Source organism: Lycium barbarum, chromosome 2 (genome assembly GCF_019175385.1).
Source record: "Lycium barbarum isolate Lr01 chromosome 2, ASM1917538v2, whole genome shotgun sequence".
Classification (NCBI taxonomy): Eukaryota; Viridiplantae; Streptophyta; class Magnoliopsida; order Solanales; family Solanaceae; genus Lycium; species Lycium barbarum.
Genome location: NC_083338.1, coordinates 91,688,703 through 91,714,376, shown reverse-complemented (window position 1 = coordinate 91,714,376; position 25,674 = coordinate 91,688,703). Strand labels below are relative to the sequence as shown.

Here is a 25,674-nt window from a genome sequence, read left to right as displayed (position 1 = left end):
CAAATGTCCCATAAGGACAAGTGAACGTGGTCTTCTCCTGATCTTCCAGAGCAATGTCGATCTGATTGTAACCCGAATAACCATCAAGGAAACAATAATAAGAACGCCCTGCTAGTCTATCCAACATCTGATCAATGAAGGGCATAGGGAAGTGGTCCTTGCTCGTGGCTGTGTTGAGCTTGCGATAATCCATGCAAATCTCCAACTGGTGACAGTTCTGGTCGGGATCAACTCATTCTTAGCATTCGGTACAACAGTGATGCCGCCCTTCTTAGGAACACATTGGACCGGGCTCACCCATTCACGATCAGCGATCGGGAAAACCACGCCTGCATCTAGCCATTTGATGATTTCTTTCTTGACGAACTCTTGCATATTCTCATTTAGTCGCCTCTGATGCTCTACACTTGGTTTGCTGCCCTCCTCCAACTGAATTTTGTGCTCACAGATCCCAGATGGGATACCTCGAATATCTGCTATGGTCCAACCAATAGCACGCCTATACTCCCTCAATACCTCCAAAATCTGCACAATCTGCACAATCTGCTCCTCAGTCAATGTTGCTGAAACAATCACCGGTAATGTGCTGTTGGGACCAAGGAACTCATATTTCAGGTGTGACGGGAGCTACTTAAGCTCCAACTTAGGTGGCTTAATGATCGAAGGCTTTGCTGGAGGAGTTGTTCTATTTCCCAGATCAAGACTCAGCTTCTTTGGGTGGTATGTGTATGAGCCCAACCCAACAAGTGAGTTAACTGTCTCCTCATAGCCTTCCATGTCTTCAGCATCGAAATTCATTAGAATGCCAGCCAAAGCCTCACCCAAGCTCTCTTCTTCCATTTTGAACTCCACTGCATCATCAACTACATCAAATGAATCAATTACCGAAATGCTCTCATAAGCACTTGGTAACTTCATCCCTTTGCTAGCCTGAAAAGTCACTTCTTCATTGTTGACTCGAAATTGGATTTCATTTTTTTCAGAATACATCAAAGCCCTCCCTGTAGCAAGGAAAGGCCTCCCCAGAATGATAGAAATGTCCTGCTCAACAGCACAGTCAAGAATGACGAAGTCAGCGGGCAACAAAAACTCACCAACCCGCACAATCACATCATCAACCACCCCAACAGGTCTTTTGATAGACCTATCATCCATCTGCAACCTCATCGTAGTCGGCCGTGGCATTCCTAAACCTGATTGCTTATATATAGCATGGGGCATCAAATTAATACTCGCCCCATTATCACACAAAGCGCGAGCAAAGTCATGGTACCCAAAAGAACAAGGAATGGTGAACGCCCCAGGATCTCCCTTTTTCTGAACAGTTGTGGTTGAGATAATAGAACTCACAGTGTGAGTCAAACTCACGGTTTCATGTTGAACCGTCTTCTTCTTAGTCAGCAACTCCTTCAGATATTTCGCAAAACCGGGCATCTCTTTGACAACTTCCAAGAAGGGAAAATTCAGAGATAACTGCTTCAGCTGATCATAAAACTTTTCAAACTTCGCATCATCATTCTTCTTTACCAACCTCTGAGGAAAAGGAGGTTTAGCTTTGAAAAGCTGTGTCAAAGGGCGGAGAGCCCCTTTTACAGCCTGCTTACTTGTGTCATCAGCTTCTCTCACCATCTTTGGAATATCAGCAACCTTCTTGTCAGTAGGCCTCTCATCAGCAATAATGGGTGTTTCAGACTGCACCTCATTCTCTTCATTTATCTGCTCAAGATCAGTCACCTCCTCAGCAGCCCCCTGTATTATTTTGCCACTTCTAGTACTGATGGAAAATGCGCGGTCTATACCGCCTCCCCCATTCTTGGGATTTAGAATAGTGTCACTCGGAAGTCCTCCCTTTTTAGGAGGGTGCTGCTCTCTAGATATATCCCTCATCTGCGACTCAAGCTTCTGAATAGCCGCTGTATGAGAACTCACTGTTTCTGTCAGCCCAGATAAAGTCCTTTCAGACTTCGATTGATTAGCCAGAATCTTCTCAAGCATTGCTTTAACTTTTGAACTACCCTGCTCTATCGACTGCCCTTTTGGTGGTATATAAGGATTGGAACTCTTGTTCCCAAAATTGTTGTTGTTGTTGTAGCTCCCTTGGTTCGCACCACCATAATTATTGTTGTAGTTCCCAGAGTTGTTGTAAGCACCTTGACCTTGCTGAGGTCTCCATTGGTTCTGATTCTGATTCTGATAGCCACCCTGGTAATTCTGTCTCTGATAACCCCATTGAGAGTTATTAACATAATTAGCATCTTCAACCTGCATAGGTGGCCCATCAAGGAATGGAGCATCTTGAGCATGGTACATCCCTTTTGGCAGAATTGCATCATCCTCACAAACATTTACCTTTTTGATTTGAGATTCATCAAACTTCTTTGTCAGCAAGGAAATATTTGTTGCAAGCTCTGACAATGTCTGTTGGGTGTCCTGATTCTCCTTCACTATATTCTGGAGCATAGCACTTGTTATATCCCGCATTTTTGCGCATTCGGATAATTTAAGATAATTGCAGAAGATTAAGAACAAGACTATAATTTTGATCTTGTTTGGTGTACAAGTTGTTTATGAAAATTTTGAAGTGGGAATATTAAGAAAGGTCAAGGGCATGAAGGGAAATTCGCAATATGACTCGTGGAAATATGGAGGAAGACGAAGGGCAAATTTGGAATTTGGAAAATAATTTTTCATAAATTGTAGGACAAAAAAAAAAGGTGGGCTTGCAATTAAAGAGGCCATTTGGGCCATTCAAAGGGGGTGGGCTTAGGCCCAATTAGAAGCTTAATGAATAAGCTTAAAAGATGACTAAGTCATCATTATTTCATAACATTTCCTAGAAATTTCTAGAATTTTAAAGAACAAAGAAGAAAGAAAGGGGAAGGGCCATTTCGGCCAAGACCCCAAAAATTCATGCCATGGAAATTGATCACAAAAAAATATTTTCTCCTAGCAATCCCACCAATTGGAAGGCCCTCTACAACATGGAAGAGTTGTTGGAACAAGAAAATCATCCATTTGTACAAATTCATCATCTTAACCAAGAGGAAAGTTGAAGGAAAAAAGAGGTAAGAACAAATCTTCTTTATATGTTATGGATGCTTGTGTATATTGTAGGATGTGTAAATGAATGAGAAACATGAAAACATGAATGTTGAAGTGTGGCCGTGTGAGTATGGTGTTGGCTGAATTTAGTTGCATTTGTGGAGAAATGATGAATTAATTTTACTTAGTATCATGATTGTTGTGGTAATGTTGAAGTGAATGAAACTCATGAAAATATGTAGTGTGCATGTGTGGTCGTGTGGTGCTAGAAGAGTGAGCAAATTTTATCTTGTATGTTGGTTGTTGTTGTAGTGAAATCTATGATGGAAAATGGAAGCTTAATAATTTTAGTTTAGGTGGTAATTGTTGGAAAATTGTTCTAGAAGTTTATGAAGATTTAATATGATGTTCTTGCATGTATGGCATATAAGGTTGTTAGTATGGTGTTGTTGGAATATAAATTATAAGGTTGTTATTGATTTTGTTGGAGTTGGAAGGTCTTGAATGAAGTAGTATGTTAATTGAAATTGTTATTATGATTGTTGGCATTGTTGTTGATAATTTGGCCGGGTTGAATTCCCGGATTTTTGTTGATTAAATTAGCTAAGTTGAAGTTTTGGAGATGGTGTATTTATAGGGGAAGTGCTGCCGAAATTTCGGTAGACAAATGTTACCTTAAGATTCAACTTCTAGATGCGCTAATTAAGGTTTGGTAAATATGACCAATTTGTAGATTTTGGCGGATTTGCAACTTGAATTTGGAGTAGCATAAGGAGCGGAAAAAGGTATGTAAGGTTTTATCCTTTCTTGCTTGGCATGTCTTAGGCATACTAGGTTGGATACGAGCCTCGGGGACAACTCTATTCTCCGGAATCCGCACCTAAAGTTTCTCCTATTTCATTCAATGGAATTGAATTAGAAAGTGTGCGAAATGTTGGAAAAAACCTCCGAAGCATCTAGAACTTGCATAAATATGACCTGACTACCTTAAAACCCCCACGAGTGACGTCATGAAATGTAATGTACGTAAATTTGGTACGCCACCTCATTTGACCGGAGGAGGGCCCATTGTTCCCGGATTTTCCTTATTGTTCCGTTTATCAAGTGACAAGTACTGTAACTATTCCAATGAGAATATTTCTATGATAATAATGATAATGATGATGTAAGGAAGAGAATATGTCCATGGTAAGTATGACAAGAATGATTCCATGACCAAGTGTCTTAAGTCAAGAATTCAATGTGAGTATGAAAGTGCCCAACTAGTTAATGATCTTTAATTCTATTCCTTGGTCATGACGTTATTCTCTAAAGATTTCAAAGCACATGAATTGATGTGTATGATGCCCATGATTTCATACTATGTTTTCTTCTAATGCCATTCTCCGTTGATAGTCTCGCCTTAAAATACTCGTTCCTTCCAGGTGAGACAAAGCGATCACGGTTATTCCATAATGTAATCGGAGGTCACCGACCTTACGTCACTCCGATGGATACATGATTTTCTTTGGGCTCTCCTGCATGCTTATATGACATATGTATATGAGATATGAATATTTACATGGGGTGGGGGGAAAGGATACATGGGGATTGGAAGGGAAACATGTTTCATTGCCACCTGGTCAGTTGGCTTACCATCCCGGACGCGGGATGCCCGGACGCGGGATATATGGGCGAGCCGATGTATTTCGGTGCTATGTGGGCGAGCCGACATTGTTCGGTGCTATGCTATGACCCGACATGATATGACACGATATGATATGACATGATATGATGTGACACGCTATGATATGACATGATATGATATAACATGACATGACATGATATGATATGATACGACATGATATGACATGACCAGATAAAGCATGCATGGCATCCGCCCCCAGGGCACTCATATGTTCAGGTTACTCTTTTGTTCCATGATATGCTCAGACAGAAGTACCCCATACCTATATGGTTGGGCAGTTTACATGTAAATGTGTATATGTTGTTGCAAAAAGGGAAAGTTAGCTTACTTGATATCTGCCCTAAGAGGCAAGCAGAGGTACAAGTTATGTTCTTACTATATACTATTCTCTATGTCTTCTACCATGATCTTATGTTATTACTCTTGCCTTACATACTCAGTACATTGTTCGTACTGACCCCTCTTCTTCGGGGGCTGCGTTCATGCCGCGCAGGTACACCCAGACGAGTGAAGCTAGCATAGAAGACGTTCCAGCGGGGTCGGTAGACTCCACTTGTTCTGGAGTGCTGCCGAGTCATAGTATATGAGCCATGATGTTTTGTTCGATGTTAGAGACTTTGCAGACAGAGTCGTGGGTATAGAGTGTCAGCTTTGTAGACGGCTTCGCCAGTCAATATGTTATTATGTTCATGTCACGGGTCTTATATGATGATAGACTTTACTTATGAAAAAAAATTGGAGAGCTTACTATGTATTTTATTCTTAAGTGATTCAAGAGTTTATGTATGTAATAAGAGTCAGTGGGTTCGCTCGGCTCCAGATATGGGGTCGGGTGCCCATCACACCCTGTCGGGATTGGGGTGTGACAGCACTACCATACGGGACCACATCAGCATTGTTCGAGTGCCAAACCTGATTATGAGTTGTCATCTTGTTAAGTATCGTGGTCACTCGTCGGAACGTCTTGTTCATAAAACACCCATAAGCTGCATTGTTAACTACTGACTGTGTCACTGGATCCAACCGTCGGTAGAACTTCTCCATCAAGATATTTTCCGGAAAACCATGATTCGGGCTCTTCTGCAAATACTCCTTGAATCTATCCCAAGCTTCATACAGTTGTTCCCCCGGTCGCTGCTTAAACTCATATATCTTGTCGCGAATCTCAGCCTTCTTGCTAGGGGGGTACCACTTTGTCAGAAAATCCGCAACCATCTCTGCCCAGGAAGTAATTGAATTTCGGGGCAGTTTCTCGAACCATGTTCTAGCCTCTCCAGCTAAGGAATATTTGAATAACCTCAACCGAATAGCATCTTGTGGAACATTATTCTGGATGTGATTAGCACACACATCCACAAAATTCTGCAAATGACGTTGAGGGTCATTCTCGGTAGAGTTCCGAAAGTATCCCTCAAGTTTCAGCAGCTGGTACAGAGATGAGTCAATTTTCACAGTAGCAGCTCCAACTCGAGGTTGAACAATAGCAGATGCATAGTCTTCCTCTTGAGCAAGTTCAGCAAAAATATTCTCATCATCAGATTCGTTCGCTTGATTGTTCAAACGATTCTGCTGATTACCAACACGATTGTTTTGCTGATTTAGATTCATGATCACCTGGTTTACACAAAGTAGCAAACAAGGTGTGATGGAATAAGCAAAAGACTTTAATCAAAGCAAACACTATTTAGTAATTTCAAAACCGTATTCCCCGGCAACGGTGCCAAAATTTGATACGCTCAAATTACACCTATTATTGGTATAACGCGGACGTTGTCAAATATAGTAACCCAACAAGGTTGGGGTCGAATCCCACAGGGAATATGGTGTGAAAAGGTTACTAAATTCTTAATGCTAAGTTCTAGGTCTAATATCTTAATCCGATAATGTTGGTAAAAGTTGGGTTTTGTCTATGACTAATTTCTAAACTATTGTTTTGGTGGAAATTTATGTTAAAGAAACTAAGGTTATGTCCCCGTTAGATAGGGTGCATGATCATGGGTATTGATCTTGATATACTTCTAATGGATTATTATATGAATGCACTTAATCTCTATGTGAATCTCTACTATTTTCCAATAAATAAAGATTATGTCTTTCTATTATTTTCCCAAATATAAGAAAGTTACCATGAAGAACGATTAATCATGCCAAGTAAATTCATCTTATTCCTAAGTGAATTTATTAAACAAAGGTTAAAGCTTTGAGTCCTTGTTAATTATTCTTACCAATCCTAATTACTTTCCCAAATAAATTAAGGTTTATGACTTTAATCAATGTTTGCAACCATTAATTATGAATGAAGAATGAAGAATAATCAAACCCTAATAATCCATTATGTGTATATCAATCACAACACCCAATCACAAAACACCCATCATTGGGTTCACAACCCTAGTAAGGGAATTTAGCTACTCATGACAAAGAACAAGAAATAAGAAATTGAAGAATTCATAAATGCTTACTTTGGAATAAAAAAGGAATTGGTAATACTTGAATTGATGTTTGAATCTTCAAAAACTAGAGAGAAGTTTTTGTTCTAAGTCAAGAGACAAAAATATAATGAATGATGAATATTAAAACCCTACAATGACTATTTATACGTTTCGAAATTACATAAGTTACAGATTTTGCACTTCAGTCCCGTCATGATGAAATACGGTCCGTAAATCACTTTACGGACCGTAAAAATGGTTTACGCCCACGTCGTCTTCTCAGCTGTGTGCAACTAACCTTCCAAAATACGGACCGTAAAGTGGTTTACGGTCCGTAAACTGCTTGGTCGTCTTTCACTTTGCTAATCTCAGACTTTCTGCCAGACGCTTGAATGACTAAATACGTGATGGAATACGGACCGTAAACTGAAATACGGTCCGTAAACTCAGGTCGTAAATCACCATCTTCTCAGCTTGACTTTCTGTGTTACATCCGGCATTTTTGCATATTCGAAATTTTTTTTTGAGATAACTTGACTTGTAATGAATGAGGCTATATTTAGACCTTACTTAGTATGAACGTGCCGGCTATGATAACATTGGTACGGAAATACCGAGGAAGGCTAGAGACAAAATTGGAATTTCGGAAATTTGTTTTGGGAATTACAAAATAAGATTTGTAGCCAATTGGGCTCAAACAAAATATAAGAAAATGAGGCCCAAAAGAGAGAGGGGTGGCCGGCCATGCAATGGCCCAAGCCCATGGATTTTAATTAATTTTCAATGTGCCAAATATGATAAAGAGGGCTATATATTTCATCTCTATCCTTAGAATTTCAAGAACCTTGAAGAGAAAGAAAGACCACTCCAATTTCGGCCATGGAGAGAAAAAAATGGAGCCTCCAAATTTGATCCAAAAAAATTATTTTCTTTTAGTATTCCACTAATTTTAAGGCCCTCTTCCACATGGTATGATTGATGGAAGGAGAGAACTACTCTTTGGAACAAAATTCTAACCCTAGTTAAGTGAAGAAGTTGTGAAGAAAGGTAAGATTTCATTCCCTTTTATATGTTGTGAAGGTTTTGTTTATGTTATGGTGTGTAGAAATGGATAGAATTCATGAAAATATGGAAGTTTGCATGGTAGGTATGTATGTGTGCATGAGCCGTGTAGGTGCAAAGTTGTATTGATAATATGAGTTGAATTTTATGTTGTAATATAGTTGTGGCTATGGTGAAATCTATATTGGAAGTGAAAGTTGAAGGAATTTGGTTGAAATAAGTTGTATGTCGTTATGGGGAATTTATGTGATTTTTATATGATTTTTGTATAATTGTGAAAATAAGAATTTAAATGTGGACTTTGGTAGTTGTTGATGAAATTGGAAGATGGAGACATACTATGAATATGAATGTTAAAGATTAGAAGTTTTGGAGGCATTATGGCTTTGGCGGAAAGTTTGTACATTTTGTATATTTTGTGACTATTTTGTAGAAATGGTATGAAATGTTTCAAAATGGTATTTCAATGATTTAGATTAGTAAGGAATATGAAAACATTGAGTTTGGTTTGGAAATGGGAAGTCGGAATGGAAGTTACTACATTATGTTGGGAAAAAAAGGGGACTAGTTGTGTTATGTTGTGTTTTATAGTGGTTGTTGTTACTGTTGATGTTGTGTTGGGTTGTTGTTGATTGTTTTGAGCCGAGTTAAATTCTCGGGGCGTTGTATTTACAGGGGAGGTGCTGCCTAAATTTCGGTAGACAAGTACTAATTCAAGATTGAATGCCAAAGCCCTATAGTCAACAATTGGCAAAGATGACCAATTGCATATTTTTGACGAAACGGGAATTGAATTTGCCGAGCGTACAAGGCAAGAAAGGTATGTAAAGCTGTACCCCTCCTTCTTTTGGCATGTCCTAGGTATGTTAGGTTTGGATTTGAAGCCTCGGGGGTTACTCTACTCGTAGAAATCCGAGTTGGATTTTAGGTACTATTCATTCAATGGCATTAAAGCACAATTGCTACATTTTGTTGGAAACTATTCAAACATCTATAAATTGCGCAAATGTGAGAGAATCGCTTTGAAACTTTTGTTGATGACCTGTTAAGACCAAACAATTATAGTCTGACGTATGTCACCTCGACTTGACCCAAGGTGGGCCCACCACCCCGAGACCTATTTGTATTGTTTTATTTGCCCTACTTCCGTACGATAATTAAGAGAAACCTTGGCTATTGGTCCGAGTTGTTATAAGTATTTAGTAACTCAGTTATAAGTATTCTGACTCGACTATTTTGATATAAACATCCCGATACGAACGATCCGATTCGAATATTTTGATATAAGCATTCTGATGTAAATATTCAGATATAAGTATTTTGATATAAGTACCCGATATATATATATAAATAATTCGATATGAATATTCTGATATAAGTATTCTGAGTTAGGTATACTGGTACGAGTGTCTGGTATAAGTGTTCTGATACGGGTATTCCGATATACGTATTCCGATATAAGTATTCGGCTATGAATATCTGGATATGAGTTTTCTGGTCCGAGTATTCTGATATGAGTATTCTCTGTAAGCCTTAACGTTCATTATGTACGATCTCGGATCGCTTAAAAGTCCGAAGAGGTTTCTGTATTCCAAATGCTCATAACTTCCTGATACTAACTAGGAAGAGCCCGAAACTCGTTTCTGAGTCTTCGAATGTCGGCAAGTGTGCCTATTCATTGAGTCTGGATTTATGTGCATATGGTTTCTCATGACTCTACTCGTGCATGACTTAATGTCTCTTTCACTGCGTCCCGGGCCAGGTTCTGTTATCGTGCCCTTCTTCTGCTTCATGCATGACTTAATGCCTCTTTCACTGCGTCCCGGGCCAGGTTCTGTTACCGTGCGTTTCCTCTGCATTGTTCACCGCGCCCCTCGGTGGGAGAGCCGGGTTCTGTTATCTGTATATGATGATATGGGGATGGCGGCCAGGATGGCATATGATTCTGTTCACCGCGTCTCTTCCCAGAGGGCCGGGCTCTGTTACCGCGTCCCTTATCACAGGGCCGGGATCTGTTATCTGCTATCTGTATATGTATACTTTGACATATGATTTTGACATATGATGATTCTGTTACCACGTCCCTTATCACAGGGCCGGGATCTTTCATCTGTGAAAAAAATTATATGTTTTTGATATGTATAATTTTGTCCGGAAAATAAGCATTCTGGTATTCTCTACGCTCTGTATTCCGTCCGATACATGACATCATCTGAGCATTCTGTACGTTCTGCATTCCGTCCGATATATGACATCGTCTGAGCATTCTGTACGTTCTGTATTTCGTCCGATACATGACATCATCTGAGCATTCTGTACGTTTTGCATTCCGTCCGATATATGACATCGTCTGAGTATTCTGTACGTTCTGTACCTCGTCTGGCGTGTGACATCACCTCTGTACGTTCCGTACTCCGTTCTGTATTTTGTATCTTCGGCACCTCTTCGGACATGCGATCTGTAATTGTAGAATAAGTATTTTGGTACTTTGGTTAATACCCTTACTTTCTGTATATGCTTATGACTCTGCATGCATGACTCTGTTTGTTGCATTTCTGAAAGTCTGATTCGGATATGAATTCGGTCTGTCATACTCTATACCTCTGATTCAGATTACCACTATGTCTGTCATATCCTGTACTCACTATATATATATTTATATTTTATTTTTCTGATTCGGATTCGGGTTTGATTCTGTCCGCTATATCTCTATACTTATGGTTCAGTTTATGATTATATTTGTTACATTTACGCTTTACATACTCAGTACATATGTCGTACTGACCCCCTTTCTTCGGGGGCTGCGTTTCATGCCGCGCAGGTACTCCCAGCTGAGTTGAACACAATATAGAAGATATTCCAGTGCAGATGGCAAGCTCCTTTTGTTTCCGGAGTGCCGCCGAGTTAGAGTTTGTATGTTATGCTTCTGGACTTATGTTAGAGACTTTGCAGACAGCGTCGTGGGTATTGTTTGTCAGTCTGTCAGCGGCCCCGTCAGCCGATATGCCAGCCTGTGTTATGTATTGAATTTTGTATGACTGTAGATTTGTTCTGCTAGGAAGCTACGAGAAAGAATATCTCTGGAAAAAAAAATTTACTACGTACTTTATCTTGTTTGATTTAAAAAGTTTGACGTGACTTTTATGTGCAGCAAGACTCTGAGGGTTCGCTCGACCCTAAGTAAGGGTCGGGTGCCCATCACACCCTAGCGGAATTAGGGTGTGACAAAGTAGTATCAGAGCAGGTTTGTCCTAGGGGTTGTCTGCAAAGTCGTGTCCGGTAGAGTCCTGCTTATGGTGTGTAGCGTGCCACATTCATAAACAGGAGGCTACGGGGCATTTAGGGATTGTTGACCTTCTTTCTGTCTCAGATCGTGCGATAAGGCCAAGTCATAGGAAATGGAATTCCTTATGTGAGCCCTATATACGACGGCATAAGAGGGGAAATGGTATGAAAAGCCATGTTTGCCCCGTTATCTGGAAATTGGAAGTTCCGAATGGTTGGAATGTGATATATGACTGTATGTTCTGTGAGATAATGTTGATATTTGCCATGTGCAGATTCTGAATAGCAGGAATGGTAAATGGAGATTGTTATGTAAGGATAGTGAGTAAGAGCCCGGACGGGCCGATATCCGAAATATTCGTAAGTAACGGCGACGAAGGTATGTTCGCCACCATCGGGAATCTAGAAGCCCAGAACAGGTAATAATTATATACATAAGTGAAAAGTGCACATTAGGAAACAAAAAGGGCAAAATAGTAAATGTATAAGGAAGGACGTGCTCCGACAATGTCTCGGGATCTGTGAAACCTCGACTCGCCCTGGGTCATGTAATAAAGGCCATATGAGAAAAAGGACGCATTTATATCGGCATTAAGGCATCAAATTCCTCCAACGTTTCGCGGTTAAGCGTGCTAAGCTGGGAGCAATTTCAGGATGGGTGCCCCCCCCTGGGAGGGATACGAAATTTTTCACGAGTATAAGTATTACATATAAATAGAAATTTGGAGTAACTTAAAGGAAAAGAGAATGTGTGGGGCAGCTAGTACCCTTGCAGGAGTCGCGCAGACCAAGGCGAACTAAATGGCCAAAAAGAAAAAAAAATAGAAAGGTGCAATACCGCTCGGGAATTTGGCGAATTTGAAAAGTGGTTGGATACGTTTACAGGTAAGATAGTAGTAAACGTATATGTATGTGTATGATTCTCCTCTGGTGACCATATTGATCAAGAGCCGAGTTCCAGCGACTAATGTTGCGATAGACGAAAGGTTTTATTAAACGGAATGCATGGGACGAAGCGGAGGTTAGGATACAAAAGTTGTAAAAGAATAGACGAACCCTGATTACATTTCTGTCTGATACATCTCTGTACGCCTGATTCTGATCACGGATCTGTCTGACATACTTCCATACGTCTGACTCTGACTACGAATCTGTCCGCCATAGTCCAATACATCTGACCCTGATTATGAATCTGTCCGATATGCTTCTGTGTGTCTGGCTCTAGTTATGAATCTGTTTGGTATGACGTGGGATTATGATAACGTTGTAAGGAACCGAGAAGTGCGACGAGAGGTGAATGACGTTGATGGCAAATGTAACATTGAAAAGAATTTTGAAGGAAAGAAAGGAACCTCCCTGAAGTGTCATGAGACCCCCTAATGTCAATTGAACATTCGAGGACGAATGTTCTAAAGGGGGGAGGATGTTACATCCGGCATTTTTGCCTATTCGAATTTTTGTTTTGAGATAACTTGACTTGTAATGAATGAGGCTATATTTAGACCTTACTTAGTATGAACGTGCCGGCTATGATAACATTGGTGCGGAAATACCGAGGAAGGCTAGGGACAAAATTGGAATTTCGGAAATTTGTTTTAGGAATTACAAAACAAGATTTGCAGCCAATTGGGCTAAAAAAAATATATAAAAAAACGAGGCCCAAAAGAGAGAGGGGTGGCCGGCCATGCAATGGCCCAAGCCCATGGATTTTAATTAATTTTCCATGTGCCAAATATGATAAAGAGGACTATATATTTCATCTCTATCCTTAGAATTTTCAAGAACCTTGAAGAGAAAGAAAGACCACTCCAATTTCGGCCATGGAGAGAAAAAATTGGAGCCTCCAAATTTGATCCAAAAAAATTATTTTCTTCTAGTATTCCACTATTTTGAAGGCCGTCTTCAACATGGTATGATTGATGGAGGGAGAGAACTACTCTTTGGAACAAAATTCTAACCCTAGTTAAGTGAAGAAGTTGTGAAGAAAGGTAAGATTTCATTCCCTTTTATATGTTGTGAAGGTTTTGTTTATGTTATGGTGTGTAGAAATGGATAGAATTCATGAAAATATGGAAGTTTGCATGGTAGGTATGTATGTGTGCATGAGCCGTGTAGGTGCAAAGTTGTATTGATAATATGAGTTGAATTTTATGTTGTAATATAGTTGTGGCTATGGTGAAATCTATATTGGAAGTGAAAGGTGAAGGAATTTGGTTGAAATAAGTCGTATGTCGTTATGGGGAATTTATGTGATTTTTATATGATTTTTGTATAATTGTGAAAATAAGAATTTAAATGTGGACTTTGGTAGTTGTTGATGAAATTGGAATATGGAGACATACTATGAATATGAATGTTAAAGATCAGAAGTTTTGGAGGCATTATGGCTTTGGCGGAAAGTTTGTACATTTTGTATATTTTGTGACTATTTTGTAAATGGTATGAAATGTTTCAAAATGGTATTGCAATGATTTAGATTAGTAAGGAATATGAAAACATTGAGTTTGGTTTGGAAATGGGAAGTCGGAATGGAAGTTACTACATTATGTTGGAAAACAAAATGGGACTAGTTGTGTTATGTTGTGTTTTATAGTGGTTGTTGTTACTGTTTATGTTGTGTTGGGTTGTTGTTGATTGTTTTGAGCCGAGTTAAATTCTCGGGGCGTTGTATTTACGGGGGAGGTGCTGCCAAAATTTCGGTAGACAAGTACTAATTCAAGATTGAATGCCAAAGCCCTATAGTCAACATTTGGCAAAGATGACCAATTGCAGATTTTTGACGAAACGGGAATTGAATTTGGCGAGCGTACAAGGCAAGAAAGGTATGTAAAGCTGTACCCCTCCTTCTTTTGGCATGTCCTAGGTATGTTAGGTTTGGATTTGAAGCCTCGGGGGTTACTCTACTCGTAGAAATCCGAGTTGGATTTTAGGTACTATTCATTCAATGGCATTGAAGCACAATTGCTACATTTTGTTGGAAACTATTCAAACATCTATAAATTGCGCAAATGTGAGAGAATCGCTTTGAAACTTTTGTGGATGACCTGTTAAGACCAAACAATTATAGTCTGACGTATGTCACCTCGACTTGACCCAAGGTGGGCCCACCACCACGAGACCTATTTGTATTGTTTTATTTGCCCTACTTCCGTATGATAATTAAGAGAAACCTTGGCTATTGCTCCGAGTTTGCTATAAGTATTTAGTAACTCAGTTATAAGTATTCTGACTCGACTATTTTGATATAAACATCCCGATACGAACGATCCGATTCGAATATTTTGATATAAGCATTCTGATGTAAATATTCAGATATAAGTATTTTGATATAAGTACCCGATATATATATATAAATAAATCGATATGAATATTCTGATATAAGTATTCTGAGTTAGGTATACTGGTACGAGTGTCTGGTATAAGTGTTCTGATACGGGTATTCCGATATAAGTATTCGGCTATGAATATCTGGATATGAGTTTTCTGGTCCGAGTATTCTGATATGAGTATTCTCTGTAAGCCTTAACGTTCATTATGTACGATCTCGGATCGCTTAAAAGTCCGAAGAGGTTTCTGTATTCCAAATGCTCATAACTTCCTGATACTAACTAGGAAGAGCCCGAAACTCGTTTCTGAGTCTTCGAATGTCGGCAAGTGTGCCTATTCATTGAGTCTGGATTTATGTGCATATGGTTTCTCATGACTCTGCTCGTGCATGACTTAATGTCTCTTTCACTGCGTCCCGGGCCAGGTTCTGTTATCGTGCCCTTCTTCTGCTTCATGCATGACTTAATGCCTCTTTCACTGCATCCCGGACCAGGTTCTGTTACCGTGCGTTTCCTCTGCATTGTTCACCGCGCCCCTCGGTGGGAGAGCCGGGTTCTGTTATCTGTATATGATGATATGGGGATGGCGGCCAGGATGGCATATGATTCTGTTCACCGCGTCTCTTCCCAGAGGGCCGGGCTTTGTTACCTCGTCCCTTATCACAGGGTCGGGATCTGTTATCTGCTATCTGCATATGTATACTTTGACATATGATTTTGACATATGATGATTCTGTTACCGCGTCCCTTATCATAGGGCCGGGATCTGTTATCTGCTATCTGCATATGTATACTTTGACATATGATTTTGACATATGATGATTCTGTTACCGCGTCCCTTATCACAGGGCCGGGATCTTTCATCTGTGAAAAAAATTACATGTTTTTGATATGTATAATTTTGTTCGGAAAATAAGCATTCTGGTATTCTGTACGCTCTGTATTCCGTCCGATACATGACATCATCTGAGCATTCTGTACGTTCTGCATTCCGTCCGATATATGACATCGTCTGAGCATTCTGTACGTTCTGTATTTCGTCCGATACATGACATCATCTGAGCATTCTGTACGTTTTGCATTCCGTCCGATATATGACATCGTCTGAGTATTCTGTACGTTCTGTACCTCGTCTGGCGTGTGACATCACCTCTGTACATTCCGTACTCCGTTCTGTATTTTGTATCTTCGGCACCTCTTCGGACATGCGATCTGTAATTGTAGAATAAGTATTTTGGTACTTTGGTTAATACCCTTACTTTCTGTATATGCTTATGACTCTGCATGCATGACTCTGTCTGTTGCATTTCTGAAAGTCTGATTCGGATATGAATTCGTTCTGTCATACTCTATACCTCTGATTCAGATTACCACTCTGTCTGTCATACCCTGTACTCACTATATATATATATTTACATTTTATTTTTCTGATTCGGATTCGGGTTTGATTCTGTCCGCTATATCTCTAAACTTATGGTTCAGTTTATGATTATATTTGTTACATTTACGCTTTACATACTCAGTACATATTCCGTACTGACCCCCTTTCTTCGGGGGCTGCGTTTCATGCCGCGCAGGTACTCCCAGCTGAGTTGAAGACAATATCGAAGATATTCCAGTGCAGATGGCAAGCTCCTTTTGTTTCCGGAGTGCCGCCGAGTTAGAATTTGTATGTTATGCTTCTGGACTTATGTTAGAGACTTTGCAGACAGCGTCGTGGGTATTGTTTGTCAGTCTGTCAGCGGCTTCGTAAGCCGATATGCCAGTCTGTGTTATGTATTGAATTTTGTATGACTGTAGATTTGTTCTGCTCGGAAGCTACGAGAAAGAATATCTCTGGAAAAAAAAAATTTATTACGTACTTTATCTTGTTTGATTTAAAAAGTTTGACGTGACTTTTATGTGTAGCAAGACTCTGAGGGTTCGCTCGACCCTAAGTAAGGGTCGGGTGCCCATCACACCCTAGCGGAATTAGGGTGTGACAAAGTCGTATCAGAGCAGGTTTGTCCTAGGGGTTGTCTGCAAAGTCGTGTCCGGTAGAGTCCTGCTTATGGTGTGTAGCGCGCCACATTCATAAAAAGGAGGCTACGGGGCATTTAGGGATTGTTGACCTTCTTTCTGTCTCAGATCGTGCGACAAGGCCAAGTCATAGGAAATGAAATTCCTTATGTGAGCCCTATATACGACGGCATAAGAGGGGAAATGGTATGAAAAGCCATGTTTGCCCCGTTATCTGTAAATTGGAAGTTCCGAATGATTGGAATGTGATATATGACTATATGTTCTGTGAGATAATGTTGATATTTGCCATGTGCAGATTCTGAAAAGCAGGAATGGTAAATGGAGATTGTTATGTAAGGATAGTGAGTAAGAGCCCGGACGGGCCGATATCCGAAATATTCGTAAGTAACGGCGACGAAGGTATGTTCGCCACCATCGGGAATCTGGAAGCCCAGAACAGGTAATAATTATATACATAAGTGAAAAGTGCACATTAGGAAACAAAAAAGGCAAAATAGTAAATGTATAAGGAAGGACGTGCTCCGAAAATGTCTCGGGATCTGTGAAACCTCGACTCGCCCTGGGTCATGTAATAAAGGCCATATAAGAAAAAGGACGCGATTATATCGGCGTTAAGGCATCAAATTCCGCCAACGTTTCGATGGTAAGCGTGCTAAGCTGGGAGCAATTTCAGGATGGGTGCCCCCCCCCCCTGGGAGGGATACAAAATTTTTCACGAGTATAAGTATTACATATAAATAGAAATTTGGAGTAACTTAAAGGAAAGGAGAATGTGTGGGGCAGCTAGTACCCTTGCAGGAGTCGCGCAGACCAAGGCGGACTAAATGGGCAAAAAGAAAAAAAAACCAGAAAGGTGCAATACCGCTCGGGAATTTGGCAAATTTGAAAAGTGGTTGGATACGTTTACAGGTAAGATAATAGTAAACGTATATGTATGTGTATGATTCTCCTCTGGTGACCATATTGATCAAGAGCCGAGTTCCAGCGACTAATGTTGCGATAGACGAAAGGTTTTATTAAACGGAATGCATGGGACGAAGCGGAGGTTAGGATACAAAAGTTGTAAAAGAATAGACGAACCCTGATTACATTTCTGTCTGATACATCTCTGTACGCCTGATTCTGATCACGGATCTGTCTGACATACTTCCATACGTCTGACTCTGACTACGAATCTGTCCGCCATAGTCCAATACATCTGACCCTGATTATGAATCTGTCTGATATGCTTCTGTGTGTCTGGCTCTAGTTATGAATCTGTTTGGTATGACGTGGGATTATGATAACGTTGTAAGGAACCGAGAAGTGCGACGAGAGGTTAATGACGTTGATGGCAAATGTAACATTGAAAAGACTTTTGAAGGAAAGAAAGGAACCTCCCCGAAGTGTCATGAGACCCCCTAAGGTCAATTGAACATTCGAGGACGAATGTTCTAAAGGGGGGAGGATGTTACATCCGGCATTTTTGCATATTCGATTTTTTTTTTTGAGATAACTTGACTTGTAATGAATGAGGCTATATTTAGACCTTACTTAGTATGAACGTGCCGGCTATGATAACATTGGTGCGGAAATACCGAGGAAGGCTAGGGACAAAATTGGAATTTCGGAAATTTATTTTGGGAATTACAAAACAAGATTTGTAGCCAATTGGGCTAAAAAACAATATAAGAAAACGAGGCCCAAAAGAGAGAGGGGTGGCCGGCCATGCAATGGCCCAAGCCCATGGATTTTAATTAATTTTCCATGTGCCAAATATGATAAAGAGGACTATATATTTCATCTCTATCCTTAGAATTTTCAAGAACCTTGAAGAGAAAGAAAGACCACTCCAATTTCGGCCATGGAGAGAAAAAAATTGGAGCCTCCAAATTTGATCCAAAAAAATTATTTTCTTCTAGTATTCCACTATTTTGAAGGCCCTCTTCAACATGGTATGATTGATGGAAGGAGAGAACTACTCTTTGGAACAAAATTCTAACCCTAGTTAAGTGAAGAAGTTGTGAAGAAAGGTAAGATTTCATTCCCTTTTATATGTTGTGAAGGTTTTGTTTATGTTATGGTGTGTAGAAATGGATAGAATTCATGAAAATATGGAAGTTTGCATGGTAGGTATGTATGTGTGCATGAGCCGTGTAGGTGCAAAGTTGTATTGATAATATGAGTTGAATTTTATGTTGTAATATAGTTGTGGCTATGGTGAAATCTATATTGGAAGTGAAAGTTGAAGGAATTTGGTTGAAATAAGTTGTATGTCGTTATGGGGAATTTATGTGATTTTTATATGATTTTTGTATAATTGTGAAAATAAGAATTTAAATGTGGACTTTGGTAGTTGTTGATGAAATTGGAAGAAGGAGACATACTATGAATATGAATGTTAAAGATTAGAAGTTTTGGAGGCATTATGGCTTTGGCGGAAAGTTTGTACATTTTGTATATTTTGTGACTATTTTGTAGAAATGGTATGAAATGTTTCAAAATGGTATTGCAATGATTTAGATTAGTAAGGAATATGAAAACATTGAGTTTGGTTTGGAAATGGGAAGTCGGAATGGAAGTTACTACATTATGTTGGAAAAAAAAAGGGGACTAGTTGTGTTATGTTGTGTTTTATAGTGGTTGTTGTTACTGTTTATGTTGTGTTGGGTTGTTGTTGATTGTTTTGAGCCGAGTTAAATTCTCGGGGCGTTGTATTTACAGGGGAGGTGCTGCCAAAATTTCGGTAGACAAGTACTAATTCAAGATTGAATGCCAAAGCCCTATAGTCAACATTTGGCAAAGATGACTAATTGCAGATTTTTGACGAAACGGGAATTGAATTTGGCGAGCGTACAAGGCAAGAAAGGTATGTAAAGCTGTACCCCTCCTTCTTTTGGCATGTCCTAGGTATGTTAGGTTTGGATTTGAAGCTTCGGGGGTTACTCTACTCGTAGAAATCCGAGTTGGATTTTAGGTACTATTCATTCAATGGCATTGAAGCACAATTGCTACATTTTGTTGGAAACTATTCAAACATCTATAAATTGCGCAAATGTGAGAGAATCGCTTTGAAACTTTTGTGGATGACCTGTTAAGACCAAAAAATTATAGTCTGACGTATGTCACCTCGACTTGACCCAAGGTGGGCCCACCACCACGAGACCTATTTGTATTGTTTTATTTGCCCTACTTCCGTATGATAATTAAGAGAAACCTTGGCTATTGCTCCGAGTTTGCTATAAGTATTTAGTAACTCAGTTATAAGTATTCTGACTCGACTATTTTGATATAAACATCCCGATACGAACGATCCGATTCGAATATTTTGATATAAGCATTCTGATGTAAATATTCAGATATAAGTATTTTGATATAAGTACCCGATATATATATATAAAAAATTCGATATGAATATTCTGATATAAGTATTCTGAGTTAGGTATACTGGTAGGAGTGTCTGGTATAAGTGTTCTGATACGGGTATTCCGATATAAGTATTCCGATATAAGTATTTGGCTATGAATATTTGGATATGAGTTTTCTGGTCCGAGTATTCTGATATGAGTATTCTCTGTAAGCCTTAACGTTCATTATGTACGATCTCGGATCGCTTAAAAGTCCGAAGAGGTTTCTGTATTCCAAATGCTCATAACTTCCTGATACTAACTAGGAAGAGCCCGAAACTCGTTTCTGAGTCTTCGAATGTCGGCAAGTGTGCCTATTCATTGAGTCTGGATTTATGTGCATATGGTTTCTCATGACTCTGCTCGTGCATGACTTAATGTCTCTTTCACTGCGTCCCGGGCCAGGTTCTGTTATCGCGCCCTTCTTCTGCTTCATGCATGACTTAATGCCTCTTTCACTGCGTCCCGGGCCAGGTTCTGTTACCGTGCGTTTCCTCTGCATTGTTCACCGCGCCCCTCGGTGGGAGAGCCGGGTTCTGTTATCTGTATATGATGATATGGGGATGGCGGCCAGGATGGCATATGATTCTGTTCACCGCGTCTCTTCCCAGAGGGCCGGGCTCTGTTACCGCATCCCTTATCACAGGGCCGGGATCTGTTATCTGCTATCTGCATAAGTATACTTTGACATACGATTTTGACATATGATGATTCTGTTACCGCGTCCCTTATCACAGGGCCGGGATCTGTTATCTGCTATCTGCATATGTATACTTTGACATATGATTTTGACATATGATGATTCTGTTACCGCGTCCCTTATCACAGGGCCGGGATCTTTCATCTATGAAAAAAATTCCATGTTTTTGATATGTATAATTTTGTCCAGAAAATAAGCATTCTGGTATTCTGTACGCTCTGTATTCCGTCCGATACATGACATCATCTGAGCATTCTGTACGTTCTGCATTCCGTCCGATATATGACATCGTCTGAGCATTCTGTACATTCTGTATTTCGTCCGATACATGACATCATCTGAGCATTCTGTACGTTTTGCATTCCGTCCGATATATGACATCGTCTGAGTATTCTGTACGTTCTGTACCTCGTCTGGCGTGTGACATCACCTCTGTACATTCCGTACTCCGTTCTGTATTCTGTATCTTCGGCACCTCTTCGGACATGCGATCTGTAATTGTAGAATAAGTATTTTGGTACTTTGGTTAATACCCTTACTTTCTGTATATGCTTATGACTCTGTCTGTTGCATTTCTGAAAGTCTGATTCGGATATGAATTCGGTCTGTCATACTCTATACCTCTGATTCAGATTACCGCTCTGTCTGTCATACCCTGTACTCACTATATATATATTTACATTTTATTTTTTTGATTCGGATTCGGGTTTGATTCTGTCCGCTATATCTCTATACTTATGGTTCAGTTTATGATTATATTTGTTACATTTCCGCTTTACATACTCAGTATATATTACGTACTGACCCCCTTTCTTCGGGGGCTGCGTTTCATGCCGCGCAGGTACTCCCAGCTGAGTTGAAGACAATATAGAAGATATTCCAGTGCAGATGGCAAGCTCCTTTTGTTTCCGGAGTGCCGCCGAGTTAGAGTTTGTATGTTATGCTTCTGGACTTATGTTAGAGACTTTGCAGACAGCGTCGTGGGTATTGTTTGTCAGTCTGTCAACGGCTCCGTCAGCCGATATGCTAGTCTGTGTTATGTATTGAATTTTGTATGACTGTAGATTTGTTCTGCTCGGAAGCTACGAGAAAGAATATCTCTGGAAAAAAAAAATTACTACGTACTTTATCTTGTTTGATTTAAAAAGTTTGACGTGACTTTTATGTGCAGCAAGACTCTGAGGGTTCGCTCGACCCTAAGTAAGGGTCGGGTGCCCATCACACCCTAGCGAAATTAGGGTGTGACAAAGTGGTATCAGAGCAGGTTTGTCCTAGGGGTTGTCTGCAAAGTCGTGTCCGGTAGAGTCCTGCTTATGGTGTGTAGCGCGCCACATTCATAAACAGGAGGCTACGGGGCATTTAGGGATTGTTGACCTTCTTTCTGTCTCAGATCGTGCGATAAGGCCAAGTCATAGGAAATGAAATTCCTTATGTGAGCCCTATATACGACGGCATAAGAGGGGAAATGGTATGAAAAGCCATGTTTGCCCCGTTATCTGGAAATTGGAAGTTCCGAATGGTTGGAATGTGATATATGACTGTATGTTCTGTGAGATAATGTTGATATTTGCCATGTCCAGATTCTGAATAGCAGGAATGGTAAATGGAGATTGTTATGTAAGGATAGTGAGTAAGAGCCCGGACGGGCCGATATCCGAAATATTCGTAAGTAACGGCGACGAAGGTATGTTCGCCACCATCGGGAATCTGGAAGCCCAGAACAGGTAATAATTATATACATAAGTGAAAAGTGCACATTAGGAAACAAAAAGGGCAAAATAGTAAATGTATAAGGAAGGACGTACTCCGACAATGTCTCGGGATCTGTGAAACCTCGACTCGCCCTGGGTCAAGTAATAAAGGCCATATGAGAAAAAGGACGCGATTATATCGTCGTTAAGGCATCAAATTCCGCCAACGTTTTGAGGTTAAGCGTGCTAAGCTGGGAGCAATTTCAGGATGGGTGCCCCCCCCTGGGGGGGATACGAAATTTTTCACGAGTATAAGTATTACATATAAATAGAAATTTGGAGTAACTTAAACGAAAGGAGAATGTGTGGGGCAGCTAGTACCCTTGCACGAGTCGCGCAGACCAAGGCGGACTAAATGGGCAAAAAGAAAAAAAAAACAGAAAGGTGCAATACCGCTCGGGAATTTGGCGAATTTGAAAAGTGGTTGGATACGTTTACAAGTAAGATAGCAGTAAACGTATATGTATGTGTATGATTCTCCTCTGGTGACCATATTGATCAAGAGCCGAGTTCCAGCGACTAATGTTGCGATAGACGAAAGGTTTTATTAAACGGAATGCATGGGACGAAGCGGAGGTTAGGATACAAAAGTTGTAAAAGAATAGACGAACCCTGATTACATTTCTATCTGATACATCTCTGTACGCCTGATTCTGATCACGGATCTGTCTGACATACTTCCATACGTCTGACTCTGACTACGAATCTGTCCGCCAAAGTCCAATACATCTGACCCTGATTATGAATCTGTCCGATATGCTTCTGTGTGTCTGGCTCTAGTTATGAATCTGTTTGGTATGACGTGGGATTATGATAACGTTGTAAGGAACCGAGAAGTGCGACGAGAGGTGAATGACGTTGATGGCAAATATAACATTGAAAAGAATTTTGAAGGAAAGAAAGGAACCTCCCCGAAGTGTCATGAGACCCCCTAAGGTCAATTGAACATTCGAGGACGAATGTTCTAAAGGGGGGAGGATGTTACATCCGGCATTTTTGCATATTCGATTTTTTTTTTGAGATAACTTGACTTGTAATGAATGAGGCTATATTTAGACCTTACTTAGTATGAACGTGCCGGCTATGATAACATTGGTGCGGAAATACCGAGGAAGGCTAGGGACAAAATTTGAATTTCGGAAATTTGTTTTGGGAATTACAAAACAAGATTTGTAGCCAATTGGGCTCAAAACAAATATAAGAAAATGAGGCCCAAAAGAGAGAGGGTTGGCCGGCCATGCAATGGCCCAAGCCTATGGATTTTTAATTAATTTTCCATGTGCCAAATATGATAAAGAGGGCTATATATTTCATCTCTATCCTTAGAATTTTCAAGAACCTTGAAGAGAAAGAAAGACCACTCCAATTTCGGCCATGGAGAGAAAAAATTGGAGCCTCCAAATTTGATCCAAAAAAATTATTTTCTTCTAGTATTCCACTATTTTGAAGGCCCTCTTCAACATGGTATGATTGATGGAAGGAGAGAACTAATCTTTGGAACAAAATTCTAACCCTAGTTAAGTGAAGAAGTTGTGAAGAAAGGTAAGATTTCATTCCCTTTTATATGTTGTGAAGGTTTTGTTTATGTTATGGTGTGTAGAAATGGATAGAATTCATGAAAATATGGAAGTTTGCATGGTAGGTATGTATGTGTGCATGAGCCGTGTAGGTGCAAAGTTGTATTGATAATATGAGTTGAATTTTATGTTGTAATATAGTTGTGGCTATGGTGAAATCTATATTGGAAGTGAAAGTTGAAGGAATTTGGTTGAAATAAGTTGTATGTCGTTATGGGGAATTTATGTGATTTTTATATGAATTTTGTATAATTGTGAAAATAAGAATTTAAATGTGGACTTTGGTAGTTGTTGATGAAATTGGAAGATGGAGACATACTATGAATATGAATGTTAAAGATTAGAAGTTTTGGAGGCATTATGGCTTTGGCGGAAAGTTTGTACATTTTGTATATTTTGTGACTATTTTGTAGAAATGGTATGAAATGTTTCAAAATGGTATTTCAATGATTTAGATTAGTAAGGAATATGAAAACATTGAGTTTGGTTTGGAAATGGGAAGTCGGAATGGAAGTTACTACATTATGTTGGGAAAAAAAAGGGACTAGTTGTGTTATGTTGTGTTTTATAGTGGTTGTTGTTACTGTTTATGTTGTGTTGGGTTGTTGTTGATTTTTTTGAGCCGAGTTAAATTCTCGGGGCGTTGTATTTACAGGGGAGGTGCTGCCGAAATTTCGGTAGACAAGTACTAATTCAAGATTGAATGCCAAAGCCCTATAGTCAACATTTGGCAAAGATGACCAATTGCAGATTTTTGACGAAACGGGAATTGAATTTGGCGAGCGTACAAGGCAAGAAAGGTATGTAAAGTTGTACCCCTCCTTCTTTTGGCATGTCCTAGGTATGTTAGGTTTGGATTTGAAGCCTCGGGGGTTACTCTACTCGTAGAAATCCGAGTTGGATTTTAGGTACTATTCATTCAATGGCATTGAAGCACAATTGCTACATTTTGTTGGAAACTATTCAAACATCTATAAATTGCGCAAATTTGAGAGAATCGCTTTGAAACTTTTGTGGATGACCTATTAAGACCAAACAATTATAGTCTGACGTATGTCACCTCGACTTGACCCAAGGTGGGCCCACCACCCCGAGACCTATTTGTATTGTTTTATTTGCCCTACTTCCGTATGATAATTAAGAGAAACCTTGGTTATTGCTCCGAGTTTGCTATAAGTATTTAGTAACTCAGTTATAAGTATTCTGACACGACTATTTTGATATAAACATCCCGATACGAACGATCCGATTCGAATATTTTGATATAAGCATTCTGATGTAAATATTCATATATAAGTATTTTGATATAAGTACCCGATATATATATATAAATAATTCGATATGAATATTCTGATATAATTATTCTGAGTTAGGTATACTGGTACGAGTGTCTGGTATAAGTGT

General features: G+C 39.7%; 1 non-coding gene across 1 annotated transcript; it reads left to right on the top strand.

Annotated features, from left to right (window-relative positions):
- Nucleotides 1-5,789: 5,789 nt before the first annotated feature.
- Nucleotides 5,790-5,895, top strand: LOC132629566 (small nucleolar RNA R71). Its single transcript, XR_009578335.1, has one exon. It is a non-coding gene; the product is annotated as a small nucleolar RNA R71 (small nucleolar RNA).
- Nucleotides 5,896-25,674: the final 19,779 nt, after the last annotated feature.